Genomic DNA, 11862 nt, shown 5'->3' with positions numbered 1-11862 from the left:
AATTTTGGGATCTAGTGAAGTGGGAGCTAAAAGAACTAATAGATGAATTTCACTCTGGCAAGCTAGACATATCTAGATTGAATTATGGAATTATAACTTTGGTGCCGAAAATAAAAGATGCTAGGCAAATCCAAAAATTTAGACATATTTGTTTGCTGAATGTGAGCTTTAAAATCATTACTAAAGTATTGATGAACAGATTGAGCAAAGTGATCAGACCAATTATCTCCCCAAATCAAACAGCCTTTATAAAAGGGAGATATATTATGGAAGGAGTAGTGGTGCTGCATGAAGCACTTAACTCCATACACAAAAAGAAACAGAGTGCTCTCCTGTTCAAAGTAGATTTTGAAAAAGCATATGATAAGATAAAATGGCCCTTTGTATATAAAATGCTGAAACTTAAGAAATTTCCTGATAAATGGTGTGATATGGTCATGCATACTATGATAGGGGGACATGTGGGAGTAAAAGTCAATGATGAAATACGACCTTACTTTAAAACATTTCAAGGGTTAAAGCAAGGAGATTCCTTATCACCACTACTCTTTGATATTGCTGCAGATGCCTTAGCCATTATCTTAGATAATGCAAAAAGAGGAGGTTTTGTGAAAGGGATTCTTTCTGAATTGAATAATTGTGAGGTTAATATGCTCCAATATGCAGATGCACTAGTGCAGAACCGGGCAATAGCGCCGGTTCGTAAGGGGCTTTAGTGCCGGTTCGGTAACCAGCACTAAATTGTAGGCACTAAAGGCCCCTCCTTTAGTACCGGTTCAGCACGAACCGGTGCTAAAGGGCAAACACGTGGCACGAGCCAGCTCCGTGGGCGCATAGGACATTAGTACCGGTTGGTAACACCAACCGGTACTAAATGGTTGGTGTGTTTTGGTTTTATTTTTTATTTTTACTTTAATTTTGTGTTTTTCAATTTAATTTAGTGATTGTTTTACATTATAATGAGTTGTTAAATCATTAGGTGATTAGTTTGACTGGATGCGTGTGGATCCTAGCTAAGTCATCAAGTATATGTCATATCCATATTATATATACTTGATCACCTACTTAAGTGATCGAGGTAATATGGATATGGCATATACTTGATCACTTAGCTAGAATCCATCCAGTTGAAACTAATATGCAATTTCTTTCATAAATGATATAATAACTCATCATCATCATCATCATCATCATATTAATTAATATAAAAACTCTTGCATCATATATATCATCACCAACGGTTTTCATAGCAAATATATCATCAAGTTCAACATGGTAATGATATTATAAGTGTTCATAACACCACAAAAGCAAATCACTCTTTGAGATTAAGTTCAGGAAGAAGAACACGGACATGAGAGGACAAGTACTAAGAGCATGAACTAGCTAATTAATCACTCCTGCTGCTCTCTCTCTCAGGTAAAATAGCATAGAACATGTATAGCTTTGTTGATTCATCATATTGGAGCATGCAGATGAACCTGTCTCCTAATCGTGGGTTGCGCTTCTGATTGCTGCCCCCTAGTACTTCTCTGTGATCGTTCACAATTTTGCTTCAGTCTTTTACTATTAAGCATTCCTCGCTATTAGAAATCCTGAATGCACTAAACTGCATTGTAGGATATCTTGGCCGTAAGCTAACAATATTCATGGTACCTTTAGTCTCGATCCAATCAGGCACAACATTCATCGGGAGTCCCTGTTGAAGAACATCGTATAGTAACATACTTAGCAATGAAGTTTAGCTTAAAAAAACAATGTATGCAAAAGATGCATTGAGGAGAAATAGTAAAAATCTTACCATCTTTCCTAAATATATGTGACCGTAGTTCAGTACGAACACTATTGGTCGCACGTTTTGAGTACTAACATTTCTAAGTGCAGGAAAGAAATTTGTCTTGACAACATCAAGATCCTCAAGCCATGAAACATAATGACCTGTCTCCTCGCAGTTTAGTTCAACCCCGGGACAGTGGACGGTCCTGCCGTTGTGACTTGTCTCCTCGCAGTCATGCTTAATTATGAAAAAAGGCTTGTCGTTGTGACTTACTGTATCCACTTCGAAGTTCTCATCCAGCTTGATGCTGAAGCGTCTATCATCAACTAGAAAATTTCTGCCGCACAGGCCGCGCTGGTCTTCGCAGTATTCGCACATAATAAAATCGTGTTCATCGTCAGACGACATTCCTATGTTCATAGGTGAAACATTAAACACTTATTAGTTCTATTAGTTCAACTAATTCTGTTAATTCAACTAGTTCAACTAAGCACTTACGAAGAATATACCTAATTAATTGAACTAATTCAACTAACTAGTTCAACTAATTAATTCAACTAAACTAGTTCTATTCATTTTTTTACTAAAAATAAGGTAGCTAGTTCTATATAATAAAATGTTAATTAGATAATGAAATCTCATATAACTAAATTAAATATATATCTAACATATAATTTATATCTAATATCTAACATATATGTTCATATATAGGTGAAACATTAAACACTTACTAGTTCTATTAACTCAACTAAATAAACTAGTTCTATTAATTCAACTAAGCATTTACTAAAAATAAACTAGTTCTATTAATTTCTTACTAAAATAAAGTAGGTAGTTCTATATAGTAATATTTTGATTAGGTCATCAAATCTCATATACCTAAATTTTCTTACTAAAAATAAACTTGTTCTATTAATTTTCATACTAAAAATAAACTAGTTATATTAATTCAACTAGTTCAAATCTCATATATATACCTAATTAATATCTAGCTATACTAATTCAACTAGTTCAACTTGTTCTAATTCATGTAAAATATATTTGACATTAATATTTAACATCTTTTCCATATAATTCATCTAACATTAACATTCTAACATTATTATCTACGTAATGTATCTAACATTAATCTAAACAACAGAAAATAGAAAATAAGTAAAAACAATGTGTGTGTGTGTGTATGTGTGTGTGGTGTGTGTGTGTGTGTGTGGTGTGTGTGTGTGTGTGTGTGGTGTGTGTGTGTGTCTCTGTGTGTGTGTGTGTGTGTACGACCGGGGGGCGGTGGCGTACGGGCGGCGGCGGGCGACGACGGGGGGACGGGCGCGGCGGGCGAGAGGCGGCGGCGACGTACGGGCGCGGCGAGGGCGACGGGCCGGGCGGTGACGGCGACGACGGGTGGCGGGGGCGACGGCGGTGACGGCGACGACGGGTGGCGTGGGCGACGGCGGTGACGGCGACGACGGGCGGCAGGGGCGGCGAGGGCGGCGCGCGATGGGGCGGCGGGCGCGGCGAAGAAGTTTGGATCGAGAAGAACTACTAGTGGTCGATGAAACTGATTTTTTCGTAGGTTCCATATATATAGGAGGGGTCTTTAGTGCCGGTTGGAGCCACCAACCGGTACTAAAGGCCAATTTTCGCCAGGCCAAGGGGCGGGTAACGGCCCCTTTAGTACTGGTTCATGCCACGAACCGGTACTAAAGACCCCCCCCCTTTAGTACCGGTTGGAGCCACCAACCGGTACTAAAGGTTGTGCGCTGCCACCGGCGGTGCATAATGTTTAGTCCCACCTCGCCGAGCGAAGGGCAGCCGCACTGGTTTATAAACCCAGTCGCGGCTGCTCCTTCGAGCTTCTCTATATAGCAGGCTTCTGGGCCTAATTAACTAGGGCGCGCTGCCCTATGAGCCTGCTGGCCCTTCAGGGCCTGCATTTGCAGACCCTAACTCTGGCAGGCCCACTGGGCAGCACGCCAACAAATTTTTTATATAGTTTTTTCTTTTCTGCATTATTTATTTTCTTTTATTTATTTTTGAGTAGTTTTTATATAGTTTTTTTCTTTTCTGCATTATTTATTTTCTTCTATTTATTTTTGAGTAATTTTTTTGTATAGTTTTTTTATTTTCTGCATTATTTCTTTTCTTCTATTTATTTTCTTCTGGAAATTGAATGCTGCATACTGAAAACAAAAGAAGTCCGGAGTTCAAATAAGTTTAAAAAACATTGAAGTGGCCGTGTAACCAGATGAGTTCTCGTCCGAAACCCTGATACTCTGAAAGAGTTTGTCCAGTTTATACACGAAGTGCGTCCAGTTTTTGCCGTGACCCTCTCTACTCTTTCGCACATGCTATGTGGGAGAAATGATGATACCATGCCAAGTTTCAACATTTTCAGGATTCATTTTGTAGTGATTTTTAATTTCACGGTCATTTAGCTCTCTAAACAATTAGGTAAATGATCGAAAAACAACAAATGATGTTAGAACATGTTGGAAATTGATGACGTCGCTTTGAATGCTGCATACTGAACACAAAAGAAGTCCGGAGTTTAAATAAGTTTAAAAAACATTGAAGTGGCCGTGTAACAGATGAGTTCTCGTCCGAAACCCTGATACTCCGAAAGAGTTTGTCCAGTTTGTACACGAAGTGCGTCCAGTTTTTGCCGTGACCCTCTCTACTCTTTCGCGCATGCTATGCGGGTGATATGATGATACCATGCCAAGTTTCAACATTTCCAGGATTCATTTTGTAGTGATTTTCAATTTCACGGTCATTTAGCTCTCTAAACAATTAGGTAAATGACCGAAAAACAACAAATGATGTCAGAACATGTTGGAAATTGATGACGTCGCTTTGAATGCTGCATACTGAACACAAAAGAAGTCCGGAGTTCAAATAAGTTTAAAAAACATTGAAGTGGCCGTGTAACAGATGAGTTCTCGTCCGAAACCCTGATACTCCGAAAGAGTTTGTCCAGTTTGTACACAAAGTGCGTCCAGTTTTAGCCGTGGCCCTCTCTACTCTTTCGCGCATGCTATGCGGGTGATATGATGATACCATGCCAAGTTTCAACATTTTCAGGATTCATTTTGTAGTGATTTTCAAATTCACGGTCATTTAGCTCTCTAAACAATTAGGTAAATGACCGAAAAACAACAAATGATGTCAGAACATGTTGGAAATTGATGACGTCGCTTTGAATGCTGCATACTGAACACAAAAGAAGTCCGGAGTTCAAATAAGTTATTAAAAATAAAAAAGAGGTGCAATGCTGGTTAATTTGCTTCAAGCCATTCGGAATAGTGTAGACTGCACTGTACATAGCTCAGTGCAATCTATGCTATTCCGCAAGGCTTGAAGCTAATCAACATGCAGGTGAGCATTGCAACTCTTCATCATTGTGTGTGCACTCACGGCTTATAAACCGCTCATACTGCCTCTCTCTTGGCGAGGTGGGACTAAAAATCAGCTTACAAAGAAACTCTAGTACCGGTTCATGGCATGAACCGGTACTAAAGGTCTTCTTGGGGGCCTCAGCCTGACCATAGCCTGACACAGCCTCATTAGTACCGGTTCGTGGCATGAACCGGTACTAAAGGTTGCCCACGAACCGGTACTAATGATGCCCGCCTGCCTAGTCGTTGGAACCGGCACTAATGGTCACATTAGTGTCGGCTCAAATTCAAACCGGCACTAATGTGCTTCACATTTGACCCTTTTTCTACTAGTGATGATACAATTTTTCTGCTACAAGATGATGAAAACAGTGCAAGAAATTTAAAATTTATTTTAACTGCCTTTGAGCAGATGTCAGAATTGACTATAAACTTCCATAAGAGTGAGATTTTTTTATTTGGGGAAGCAACTAAAAAAACTAGAATATACCAAGACATATTCACATGTGAGGTTGGGGGGATGCCTATAAAATATTTAGGCCTGCCAGTAGCAGATGTCAGGCTGGGTAACCAGTTTTGGAAGGGGATTACTGAAAAAATTGAGAAAAGATGTGCATGCTGGCAGGGGAGACTCCTCAACATGGCTGGGAGGGTAACCCTAGTGCAAGCTTGTCTGACTAATATTCCTTTATTCGTAATGTCTTTCTACCCTCTACCTGTAGGAGTAAGAAAGAAGGCTGATTTTTTCAGACCAGATTAGTGTGGCAGGAAGATGAAAATAAAAAGAAATATCACCTGGTTAATTGGAAAACCTGTTGTATGCCAAAAGATTGGGGGGGGGGGGCTTGGTATCATTAATTTGGATATCATGAACAAATCTCTCTTGGCTAAATGGCTATGGAAAATAGAAACTGAATCTGGAACCTGGGTAAACATTTTGAAGACTAAATATATACAAAACAAATGCTTGGCAGGATTGGAAAAAAAAGCCAGGAGATTCTCAATTCTGGTGCAGCCTAATGGATGTTAAGAAAATATATTTTCAACATGTAAAAAAGAGAATTGGGGATGGGAAGGAAACCAGGTTTTGGGAGGATTGGTGGGTTGGAGCTAGACCTTTGAAAGACTTGTACCCCAGACTCTACAATATTAGTTTTGACCACAATATCTCTGTGGCAGAAGCAGTGAATAGGGGGTGGCAGGGTTTTAGCTTCAGGAGGAATTTAAATGCAGAGACTAATGAACTCTGGACTAGTCTTAAGCAGAGATGTGAGTCGATCAGAATACATGGAGGAACGGATCAACCCATGTGGATGCTGACTAACAATAGACAATTTTTGGTAAAATCTTTATACTCCTTTCTGATAAATGAGGGTGGGATACCCACACAAATTTCTATGGAAAACTAAGGTGCCATCAAAAATCAAAATGTTTCTCTGGTTGCTGAACAAGAGAAGTATATTAACAAAAGACAATTTGCTTAAAAAAGGATGGAAAAGTGCGAAAGAATGTGTGTACTGTGGTAAGATATAAACTATCGACCACTTATTCTTCGACTGCTCTGCGGCCAGACTAGTCTGGAGTTTGATCAAATGTGCTTTCGATCTTAGGCGGTGCCCCACTGATCTTGATGATTTTCTGGGAAGATGGTTAAAATCCTTTAAAAACCCAGAAAAAGGAATGGTTTTAGTGGGGAGCGCGGCTATTTTCTGGTCTCTTTGGAAATGTAGAAATGATGTAATTTTCAGGTCGAAAAAGATATATGACCCAATGGTTTTTATCTGATTGATGTGTAACTAGATTGTGGATTGGTCAATTTTGCAGAAAAAAAAGCCAGAGGAAAGGCTAATGCAGCTGGGAGCAAAACTAATCGAGCGGGTGGCAAATGAAATTTACAAGGCGACGCTGGGATGGAGGCTGGAAGTTCGTCGCTTGGAGTTTGATCAATGAAGACCGGCTTCCTTCTTCTTTGTGTCAAATTGTGTTTTTCAAACTGGTCTGTTTAATAGCTCGGTTAGGTTTTGGCGAAGGTTGTAAGGGTTGACTCCTTGCCCTGGTGATCGAGGGGGGGGGGGGGGGGGGGGGGGGGGGGGGGGGGGGGGTCAGGGATGTGATCTAGAACTTGTGTTGTGATCCTGGGGTGCGTTGTATGAGACTACTAGACTCTGCCTGCTTTTGGTTTCGTTAATGAAACCGGAGGAAACCTCTTTTATTCAAAAAATAAAGACAGTAAAGCTCGTGGAAAACCATGTTAGAATACATAGTAAAATTACTTAGATGAATATTGCAGCACTTCAAATATATTCTGGCTCAGACTTTTACCATAATTTGCTATACAAAAACTTGGCGTCATGTAGAATGACCAAGACGGGATGCTTATTTCTGTTAGTTAGCTACTAGTGGTCTGCAGATTGATACGATGCTTATTTCAGGATTGATACGGTGCATCGACTTGCCGTGTGCTTGCCGACCTGCGATCTGTTCGCCTAAAGCCAATCCGACCTGTCCATTTTATTTCTGTAGTAAGCCAGGTTGGCCAGTGACAGGCATCCTTAGTCTACGACATGTGCGCTCACGATGATAACCATGATGGCCAGTTGGCAGTGGGAGCTGCGCCACTCATCTTTCTCCAGTTCGCATGGGTGGGTGCTCTGAACTGGTGACACACTTCGAGCGGGCAACTGCATGATCTTCGGTCAACTGAGATATGGTAGTGAAAACGTGAGCAAATGCTCCTGCTACCATAAGGATCCAATGTACGTCAAAAAAAAGGTTCAATACTCGTGCAGATGTGATGTAGCTTGAACTACTAATCCATAGATCCTGCCACCTCGTGGAAGCTCTGGTCGTTGGTATGTTTCAAACGATGCATACATGCATCTGGTGCAGCCAATTGGCAATTTTAATGCGTGCACATCCAAAATTTAGTCGAGGTAATCATAAATTATGTTCTATTGTGTCTGCTGGACTTGAAGACAAGAGTCAAACTTTTTCTCTGATTTCCCTCAAAATATATACTTTTGTCAGTGTGACAATTGCAGTTTCTGTTTTCTTTGACGAAAATACTCCCTCTCCTTATCAATCACCAAAACGTCATCGTCATCTCCAGAACAGGTGGTGCTTGAACTTCCTGATACCTCTCTTGCCTAGAAGCGAAGCAACTAAATGGACTATCCGGTCCACCACCTCCTCTGCAAGGCCACGGTCCAAGGGCACCTACACCTTCTTTGTGGTAGATCTTCACCCGTCCGGGCCTCGCTCTACGCCGACGACGCCGCCATCTTTGTGAAGCCCATTAAGGAAGACGTACAATTCCATGCTGCTACCCTGGCCTTTTTTGGAGCGGTGTCTGGCCTTGTCACTAATTGTGCTAAAAGTTTGGTTGCTCCCATCCGGTGCGACAACATCAACCTTGACGATGTTCTTCATGCTTTTCCGGCAGTGCGCACCTCATTCCCGATGCGCTACCTTGGACTTCCCTTAACCGTCAAGCGCCTCAAGCGAATCCACTTCCAGTATCTTGAGGATAAAATTGCAGGCAAGCTCCCTCCCCGGCAGGGAAGACATGTGGCTTCTGCTGGCCGTGTGGTCCTTGTAAAAGCAGTCCTTACCGCCATTGCCATCTATCATCTCACGCCTCTCGACATCCCGGTGGAGGTCCTCAAGAAAATCGATAGTATTCGCCGTGCATATCTTTGGGCGGGCTCGGATAAGGTATCCGGAGGAAAATGTAAGGTTAACTGGGAGCTCGTCTGCAAGCCCAAGGACAAAGGCGGACTCGGAGTGCTTAATCTGGATAAGTTTGCTAAGGCTTTGTGGCTCCGATGGCTATGGTTCGAATGGACTGACAAGAGTAAGCCATGGATTGGGATGGGGACGCCGTGCACGGAGGATGATCGCCACTTCTTTGCGGCTGCCACTTTGGTCACTGTTGGAAATGGACGAACTGCACAATTTTCGAACTCGTCGTGGCTCAACGGCTTACGCCCCCGTGACATCGCGCCGGACCTCTTTGCCCTCTCTCGCAAGAAGAAATCCTCGGTCCAGCAAGCCATGACCAACAATCTTTGGATCACTTCTATTGATGGCACCAACGGTCTGTCCCTCGCACATATCGAGCAGTTTGCTGACCTTCGGGAAAGATTATCATCGGTGGCCCTAGTGGAAGAGGTGGAAGACTCGATTATTTGGAAGTTCACTAAGGATGGGACATATTCTGCTTCCTCGGCATACAAGGCTCAGTTTGAAGGTCTGACATCCTCTAATCTTGAGCAGTCCGTGTGGAGGGCGTGGGCTCCCCCGAGGTGTAAATTTTTTGCTTGGCTAGTTCTTTAAAATAGGATCTGGACATCTGACTGCTTGATCCGTCGTGGATGGCCCAACTGCGGATTGTGCCCTCTCTGTAAGCATGCACAGGAGTCCGCTGCTCACCTTCTCTTCCAATGCCGCTTCACATTACGCATTTGGAACGACATCCTACCGTTGGTTGGAATGCACCACATCTCCACTACTTCATGGTCGACGAGCGCTTCGGTCAAAGGATGGTGGAACGGTAACCTCCAGATTCGCCTGGCTCCCCCAAAGCCCTTGCCTCATTGATGATGCTCATCGCATGGGAGATTTGGTACGAGAGAAACGCTAGAGTCTTCCGCAACGTGGCGGTCCCTTCGGTGGTCATCATTAACAAGATCAAGCATGAGGTGTCGCTCTGGGTTTTGGCGGGTGCCAAGCATTTGGGTATTGTAATGCCGCGAGAGTAGTTTTCTTTAGTTTGCCGCTTGCGGCTCCTGTCTAATACCTTCTTCCTTAATCAATGAAATGGCAAGTTTTTTGCCTTGTTTCAAAAAAAAAAGCAACTAAATGGAAGATAGCATGGTATTTAAGTGGGAAGGAAATATGCACGAGAGCAAACAATGCGAGGAAGTATAGTATATTTATATACAAAGTACATCTACGATGCATCTGTTAGTCATTCTCCACCAATGAGAAAAAATATGCACGAGAGTAAACAAGAGGAAGAAATATTCATGGTATAGTATATTTATATACGGAGTAATATGTATGATGCGCGTGTTAGTCATTCTCTATCAATGAGTTGGCAGGGAAAACATGTGCAATTGTTGTTAGCAACCTGACGCCTTTGCCACCTATAGTTAGCCATGAGTAATCAGTATAAAGTGGGACCGAGTTATGTAGGTTTGAGCAAACATGATGATGAATATGAACATGTCTCTTTGTATTCTTGCTAGTGATAACAATCTTTCTGCTTCAAACTTTGCATGTTCCTCTCTATGGAGCGCAGTGAATTGTACTGCACATGACTTTGTATTCTTGCAAGTGATAACATCCTTATTGCTTCCAACATGCTACTTTTTATGGTAACATTTTTGTTTGAATAGGTTGACATGGCGATGACTATGTACACGCAAGGGCACAAGTTAAAGTGGAACTAGTGGCTGGGGCGCGCCCTTGGCGCGCCTCCTCTGCCGTCCTGTGCCCAGAAATCATGTGGATGTACGTATGCATGTGCTTTTGCAGCCCTGCCGTCCTGTGCCCAGAAATCATGTGGATGTACGTATGCATGTGCTTTTGCAGCCCAGATGAGCACCATATGTTAAAAGCAAGTGCACTTAACTGAAATAGATCATTGCAGTGTTCACTCATACACAACACAGACGAGCGCTAGTTGTTCAAAAAAGAATATAAATAACAGAAGTGCAGCAGCAAGTGTTTAGTCGTCAAGCATAGCAAGCTAATAGGTCTATAAAAGTTGAACATGCTCCAAAAGGCGGGCATCATCACACCTTGCAATATAACCTTAGTTGTTCCCTGCAGAACATAAGTACTGTTAAGCATCACACAGAACACACAGTGAACACAGAATAACATAAGAGTGAAGCACTACCTTAGACCTCCCACTTCATTCATAGTGAATCGTGGATTGCTTAACCATTCAAAGAAAAAATAACTCACTAATTAAGAGTACCCCATGAACAGGAAACTGCAAAAGCATCCTGCAGAGAAGCATATCAACATTCAAGTAAACTATACAAACTGAGAAACCATAAAAAGAAAATGACCTTATGTGAGCAGCTTTGTCAACTTATGAAGTATAAGCAATAAGATGTGCAAAATGAAGTCTAAATCATAATTGGACGTATCAAACCAAGACTACGACGCGAGGCTACCAACATGACCAGCCTAGTGCAAATGAAAACATAACCACGACTTCAAAGAGGCCACACCCATCCGAACAACCATTAACAACAAACTACAATTGAGAACTAAACCAAATCCTATTCACAGAAACAAGCTAAGAAAACCTACAAAAGATTAGCTCGGGAGGCTACCAATACGACCAAATCACAGTTATAATACTCAGCCTGTGGCAGATCTAGAAATAGCTTAACTAATACAACATCCAGGCAACTATGAAATTCTTTGAGACCAACTACTCAAAAGCAACCAAATTACATAAGAGCAACAATTAGACATGTATATCCATGGCTGCGACGCCAGGGCCAGAGCAACTTGTCCATGGCATCCTCAAGCAGAAGCAACTACTCATTCCAAGTGTAGTTAGCTGCTGTTATCAAAAAAAAAAGTGTAGTTAGCTGCTCAAAATAGTTTTTGTACCCTTCAAATATAGCCGTTTCTCCCACAACAGGGTCCCAATCAAAACTCGATTATTCTTTG

At 41.9% G+C, this 11862-nt stretch overlaps 1 long non-coding RNA gene across 1 annotated transcript; it reads right to left on the bottom strand.

Annotated features, from left to right (window-relative positions):
- Positions 1-10778: 10778 nt before the first annotated feature.
- On the bottom strand, positions 10779-11856 carry LOC125555451. Its single transcript, XR_007304710.1, has 2 exons — positions 11072-11856; positions 10779-10995 (listed from the first exon to the last, which is right to left on the bottom strand). It is a non-coding gene; the product is annotated as an uncharacterized LOC125555451 (long non-coding RNA).
- Between the last annotated feature and the right edge of the window lie 6 nt (positions 11857-11862).

Source organism: Triticum urartu, chromosome 5 (assembly GCF_003073215.2).
Source record: "Triticum urartu cultivar G1812 chromosome 5, Tu2.1, whole genome shotgun sequence".
NCBI classification, from domain to species: Eukaryota; Viridiplantae; Streptophyta; class Magnoliopsida; order Poales; family Poaceae; genus Triticum; species Triticum urartu.
Note: the sequence above shows the minus strand (reverse complement) of the source record. Positions and strands in the feature narration are given on the sequence as shown.